Below are 7,179 nucleotides of genomic sequence, written 5' to 3' on the forward strand. Positions count from 1 at the left end.
TTCTTTCCAGGAGCAGTTTTCAAAATTTCAGAATCTGAAATAAATCAAGCGCTGGGGACAATTTGGAGAGGAATGTAAAATAAATTGTCTTCAACAAAAGTCTCTTATTTTCTTTTTAAAAAATATTTTAAATGGGATTACACACATATACATATATAAAACATAAAATTTTGGCTCTTATTTTCTTACAGTGAACTATAACATGAAGAGAAATATTTCCAAGGAAAACAAATCTGTTTTCAAATCTTCCAAAGACTCTCACTTGTGAGTTTGTATGGGGATAAGTTTCAATATGGCCATTATTTACTGAATTTAGTAAAGGTGCTAAAAGCAGGTGCTACATATACAAATTGGTCAGGACTCTCTGGTGGTGAGTGAAAGAAACTCAATTTATGGAATCTAGGAAAGGGATGAAACAGCATAGCCAGCGAAGGGCAGAAGCTGACCCTGAGAACAACATTAGGACCTACCCTCCACCCCAGTCACTCTGCATTGCTTCTGATCTTTCCACAGCACCTTGGGTTCATGTTCTCCCGATGCAGACCAGCTTTCTCCACATGGCAGAAACGTGGCTGCCAATTCCTGAGTTTCATACCTGATAGTCTCAGCCACTAGAAATAGTTTGGCCGTATACTGTCTTTGACCTTGGTGGCCTTGGCCTCACCCCTAACTCAAGGGGTGGGCCTTGCTTGGCTTAAGTCAATTAGCTGGTCCTATCTCACTCCTCCATTCCTTCCCTTTCCCTCCTCCATGCTACAGGCATTTAAACCAATCAAAGCCAATGAGATGAGAGAAAAATTTTGCTGGGGCTTCTGGAAAATAAAAACATTCCCTTTCCCAGATAAGCAAGTAAAGGAAGCTAGGATGATCCATGTAGTAATTGATTAGAGTTGGAGACATCAGTATGAATCCATATTTAGTTTAACATAGGTAGAGATGGTTACATATGGAAATATTTATAGATATGTGTACATACAAAAGTTAGTATAAACACAAATATGCTTTTCTCTGTAAGCTGTGAAGAACTAAAAAAAAGTGATACCCCAATACTAATAAGCTTGCTAGGTGCCCAGATCTTGGTTTCTAAAACCATTTTCCAACAAGAGGAATCAGGGCTCCTTGAAGAAATGGTTTATTGTAGGATTGAGGCAAGAAATATACAAGAATATATGAGATGAACCTGGAGCACCCTGTAGTGCCAGAGAGTAAGGAAGTGCTCAAAAAGCAAAAAAAAACAAAAACAAAAACAAAAACTAAAAAACAAAACAAAACAAAAAAACCACAAACACACATTGATGGGGGTGTGTCAAAGAAGCATAGATACAAATTGAAAGAGCTCCTAATGGCCAAAACTGAAAAAATTCCAGCAACAAAATAAAGTCATATTGGATTGTAACTCAAAGTATAAAATAAATATCTATAGGTTCATACTGATATGACTGAAAAAAATAATAAATGGGGAAAAATAATCAAATCTCCTATGTAGAAAAATTACAAATAATTTATATAGATACTCCACCCTCAAGGATGGAGAGCATTCCTTATGGAATTCCTTATGTGGGGGCTGTGCACAGTAACTTCCTTCCAAAGTTTACAGTATGGAGAGTGGGGAAAAGAGTAAGTTTACAGTGGAGAAAACTGACACTACCTCAGCCAGGTGACTAAGGCCAATATTAGCAGTCATAAATCATGTTGACAGTATACACACTTGGTATGATGTGATAAAAATAGCACTTTACCTATATGGTTTTCCTCCCAATAATCCAAAACCCCAGTATTACAATGAATGAAACATCAGACATGTTCCAATGGTGGGGTATCCTACAAAATATCTGATCAGTGTTTTTCATAATTCTCAGGGTCATCAAAAACAAGGTCATTTTGAGAAATGGCCATAGCCAAGAGGAGCCTAAGGAAATAAGACAAATAAATGTAATGTAGTATATCCTGGTAGGGATCCTGGCACAGAAGAACATTAGGCAAAAACTAAGAAAATCTAAATAAACTAAACATTAGTAATAATGTATAATGTTAGTTCATTAATTGCAACAAATATGTTGAATCAGTATAAGATTTTAATAATAGAGGAAACTGGGTGCAGGGTATAGGGAAATACTCTGCACTGCTTTCTCATAAATCTTAAACTGCTCTAAAAATTAAAATCTATTAAAAAGAAAAAAAAGCCCTTTCTTTTAAGAATGTTACTATTGAAGATCTTCACTATTCTCCTAAAGGATATGGGATTGTTTTTAATATTATTAATAATGTAATTTAATAATGTAAGTGAAGTCTTAGCACAGTGCTGGCACAAGCTGGATATTGCATTCGTTTATTAGTTCACTCAACAAATATGTAGTGAGAACCTATTTTAAGATAATTTCTGTTATAGGTGCCAGCAGTACTTGAAGTGTATATGGGGCAGAGGAAGCAAATAAAATAACAATGTTCATATAATGATGAATGCTATAAAAATACACTAAACAGGGTAAGGGGGTAGAGGATGATGGGGAAGGTTCTGTTTTTCTAGGGCAATTGGGAAGACCCTTCTGAGGAAAAAAATCTGAAAGCAGAGACCTGAAAGAAATGAGGACTCTAGTGATGCAAGAATGTGAGAAAAGATCATTCTAGCACGGGAAACAAGTAAAAAGTGTTGAGGTAGGAGTGAACTCGGTTTATTTGAAGGCCAGTTTGGCTTAAGTGGAGTGAGTGAAGTGGGGAGTGGTTAAGAGACAAAGTCAGAGAACTAAATGGGGTTAAGATCAGGTGAGCACTTGAAGGCCACACTAAGAAACTGAATTTTATTCTCAGTGTGATGGGAAGTCTATTAGTGTAGGGCTTTCAACCAGCAAAGGGATCCAATGTAGTCTACATATTTAAGATTACTCCAGCAGCTGCATGGAAATGGACTGTAGAGAGTGCTAGAGTGGAAACACACAAACCAGATTGTAGGTTACTGCAGACAGATACCTAGGTATAAAAGGATGATGTTTAGATCAGTGATAACAGTGGAAGTGGGAGTGGGGATATATTTTGAGATAGAACCAACAGGGTTTACTGACTGAGTACGTGTAGAGGGTGAAAAAGGGGACTTGTGGACCAATCAAGAAAAATGAACGTGAATACAGTCAACACTCATAGGACAGAATATCATAGATGGTACCCAAGATCTAAAGACCTTCAATGTTTAGGTTTACCAGCTAATCACAGGATGGCCACAAACTTGGCATTTTTCTATATAACATCATCCCTTTTTACTGAGACCTTTATTCAAGCTAGAACTCTCTGAAAAGACTTATCTTAGAGACTAAAGGGAACTGCAGGAAATGCTGTCTTGATGAGAAAGTATGCATGCTTCCTCTCATTGGGGCAGCTGGGGAGGCTGCCAAGTGTAGTATTTCTGTATTGTCTTCCCTTCCCCCTTCCCTAAATTTGGTGTGGGCAGCAACTCCATTCATCATTGTAGAATGAATGCCTGGCCCAGAATATATGTACAGTAAACATTTGCTGAATGACTGTGGAAAAAATGGCACAGGAGCACCACAGAGTGTAGAGGTAGCCTAAGTCTCCATTAGAAACCGCATTTTAAGAGAAAATAGCAATATCCAGGCCAACGCAGAAGAAAAATAAAGTTCAAAAGAGGGTTAAGTTTGAGTAATCAATATGAGTTCTAGGCTAGAGCCAAAATGAGAAACAGTGATTTTGCAAGAGACAGCACAAAGGGCTAAACAATAGTCTTTGTTGGGATTCTGCAGCTAAACTTGATGATCTCATCAGAGAATCAGCAAATGTCAGAGCTGGAAGAGATGTTAGAAAACTTTGGATCAATTCATCATTTTACAGATGAGGAAATTAAGATGAAATGTCTTGGGACTAGAACCCAATTCTCTGGACTCCAGATGCCAAATTCCTTTTTTACATGGCGTGGATTGGCAGTTATATTAAACTTCCTTTTCCATATGTAGGCTCAAAGAGGAGTTTTCAGAAGCAAGCTGGAGAAATAGACTTCTAAAGTCTAAAGTGTATTCCAAGTTAAATTTTCCTTTTAGAATTCAGTCCCATGAAAAACGAATCATCTCTCCTAACAAAGTTCTATCATTCAGTGAAAATGAGGCAGCCCGCCATACTTGCTTTCCTTTTTGACATGCCTGCCAGGAAGCACAGAGCTAACTTTAATACTTAAATCATAACAATAGTGGCCTCAGTTTTTAACAAACAGTACTAATTTCCCCCCTCCTCTTTTTATGTCTTTTCATTTTTTATAACTATTTCAATGGCCTTATTGTACATGTGTTTTCTACTGTAAGTCATCTCAAATTCTTTTTGGAAGTCAGCCAGGTATAAATCACTAATAAACCAAACTAGAAAGATTTCATTTCTCTTGTGCACTGGAACTATACTACTTATAGTGTGGTATCAGTTTTCAGATCCTGCCCTTAACCTAAAAGGTCAGATTTTACCTTGTGGCTTTATATTTATAGAGAAGAGAGGCCACCACAGGACAGATTGCACACAAATGACTAGTTATAAAATTGTAGGGTCTGCCTGCTAACTAGGCAAGTCCCTGGAAACTTCTCTGAAATGAAAACAAGATGTGGAAGGAGAGTGCTATGTTTCCTGTGCTGACGTGGCAGAACTTCACTGACAGCAGTATCCTGGGGGAGGCAACGCAGACTGGTCCAAGGACGGTCAGCAGGTGGTAGATTGTGCCACATTCAACTCCAAATTTCTTCTGACTACTCCCCAGCCCTGAGAAATGAGATCCTGTAGCCTTCCTCTCTTCTGGATTCTAGCCACGTAAAGAGATTAAAGCACTCATTTTCTAAAAACATGAAGCTTTCTTTTCCCTCCCTAAAATTAAATTCCTCCTAAACCACAAAAATTTAACCCAGACAGGATTAGGAAAGCAATAAAAGAGTTCCTGCAGAGATCTTTCCTCCTGCTCCCTTACTGCTTCAGAGTCTTCTGTCCCCATTTCTGTCTAGGTAGTAAAAGAAACATTAATAAGTCCCCCAAAACGTCAGCTTCTCCAGAGGACACTAGACTTTCATGTTTATGCATGTGAGCTTGAGATGTCCTGTGGCTCTTATTTTTCACTCCTCCCTGAGTTTTTAAATTATGTTCTTTATTCCTATGGTGTTAGCCATGATTACCATGATAATCTAAGAGATAGGTTCAAAAGAAAAATGGTACTGTGGCTCATGGAAACAGTCCTTCCCCGAAACATCCATTTGGATTCTGTTCATGGTCTCTTCCTAGTCACAGCCAATTTGTTCAGATAGGGACGAGAAGGTGCTGCCCCAATGTTCCCAACACCCTGAAGAATGAGACAGTTGCAAAAATCTATGTTTATTTAGAAAAATCTAAGAAATATTATGAAATGTAGGCAAGATTAGTGTATGAAACCAGTATAGCAGGTAAGAGCTCAACCTGGGCCCACGCTGCTGAGTCTTTATCCTTACCTACTACATGTTATCTACAAACCTTGGACAAATTGCTAAACCTTATACATTACTTTCCTCATCTGTAAAATGGTGATATGTTAGTGCTTACTTCACAGAATAGGCTCTCAAACTTTGGTGTGCATTAGAAACAAGGGGAGGACTTGTTAAAACATGGATTACTGACCTCACCCCCACAGTTTCTGATTTAGTAGGTCTGGGGTGCTGCCTGAGAATCTGCATTTCTAACACGGCCCCCAGTGACACTGGTGCTGCTGGTTAAAGGCCACACTTTGAGAACCACTATCATAGGGTTGCAGTGCAAATAACATAGGTAATATACAAAAAGTGATAACAATGACTATTTTTATGTACCTGTTAGCACTGTGCCTGGTTAGCTATGTCAAATGGTGTTAGTTATTATTATCTTACAAGTTGTCCTGTCAACTTACAAATCATAGTAAACCTGTAGTTGAACTGTCATATAATCCATTATAAGAAACCTCAGTACATAGGAAAGAAAATCCTATTAAGTAACAGAAATATCCTTATTTTAAAGAGCATATACATTTATAAGGGGTTGTAAGGGGTTCTAAATACTAAAAAGTGACTATTTCATTGGGGTTTTTCCCCCCTAAAATTTGTCAGTATCCATCTGTACATTTATTATGAGGCAGAAGAGAAATAAAGGCTGACACAGCTACTTCTTGAGGTTTCTTTTCTCTTAATTACAGTAAAAGCACCAAAGCACATTTAGTTATTACGGTCAAAAAGAATTCTTCGACTCATTTTAAGTAATTAAGAAATCCAGCAAATGCGGACCTTGCGACTGGCAGTTAGAAACATCTACAGCTTCTAAAGGGCAGAGGAAACACAATGGCTACAAGACAAGGATTGTTAAAAAGCTCTCCACAACAAAGGAAATGAACGCAAATCCCTAACTTGCAGGCGTTCCAGTGACCCTAAGGACAAAGATAAAACGCTCTGACGAAAAGCTGTGGCGTGTTAAGCCTTGTGCAGAGAAAGAGAATACCAAACATAATGTCGAAGGTTAAGATGTTTTCTCTGCAGGACTCTTTGACCGTGCTTGAGCCATAACCAGAACGAAGCACAGGGAACCCCTCACTGTGTCTTTTCCGTGCCACACATCACTCCTTTCAAGGAGAAAACTTTTTAATAAACTTAGGTTGAGTGCCTCTTCTGTTCTAAGCACAGGGCGATTCGAGGTTCAATGACAGGCAGCCAGTCTTTGGTAAATATCTAACTTTTCCAACTAAATTAGATCTATGTTTTTGGTAAAAATTCTCCAGCGAAACATGAGAATTAGATAAAGCATTCTTGCATCGTGATGGCTCTTGAAAAATTAAACAAAGGGCGTATGTTTGCAAGAATGCAAAAATAAGTCTCGCCTTAACAGTTAAAAAAAATGTAATATACAAACTACTTTCCCTGACACTTCTCTTTCAAAAATGTACGTGATTATCAGTACTGTGCCATCAGGAGGGCTCCACGAAAGTGGTTTTTCATCTCTAGCGGGGTAAGAAGTAGAAGTGGGTTGCTCGTGGGTGAATTTGGATTCTGTCCTTCCAGCTCAAAGCCTCCCCTGGACTTGGTACGGGTGGAGGGAGTGAGACCCGAGTCCCCAGATGGGACTCTGGGACTGCCACGACTCACCTCGCCAACTTTTCCAGGCTCGCTGCGCCCCGGCGGCCGGCTCGCGGGCGCGGACGCGGGGGCCGGG

General features: G+C 38.9%; 1 protein-coding gene across 1 annotated transcript in view; it reads right to left on the reverse strand.

The window, feature by feature from the left end:
- The window catches only part of GXYLT2 (glucoside xylosyltransferase 2), a 101,634-nt gene extending 94,462 nt beyond the window's left edge, over nt 1-7,172 (reverse strand). Inside the window, exon 1 of the mRNA XM_006917469.3 lies at nt 7,113-7,172. The gene's annotated coding sequence lies outside the window, so the exon portion shown is untranslated. The remainder of the gene's footprint in view (nt 1-7,112) is intronic.
- Nucleotides 7,173-7,179: the final 7 nt, after the last annotated feature.

The sequence above is a fragment of the Pteropus alecto genome, unplaced genomic scaffold (assembly GCF_000325575.1).
Source record: "Pteropus alecto unplaced genomic scaffold, ASM32557v1 scaffold75, whole genome shotgun sequence".
Taxonomy (NCBI): Eukaryota; Metazoa; Chordata; class Mammalia; order Chiroptera; family Pteropodidae; genus Pteropus; species Pteropus alecto.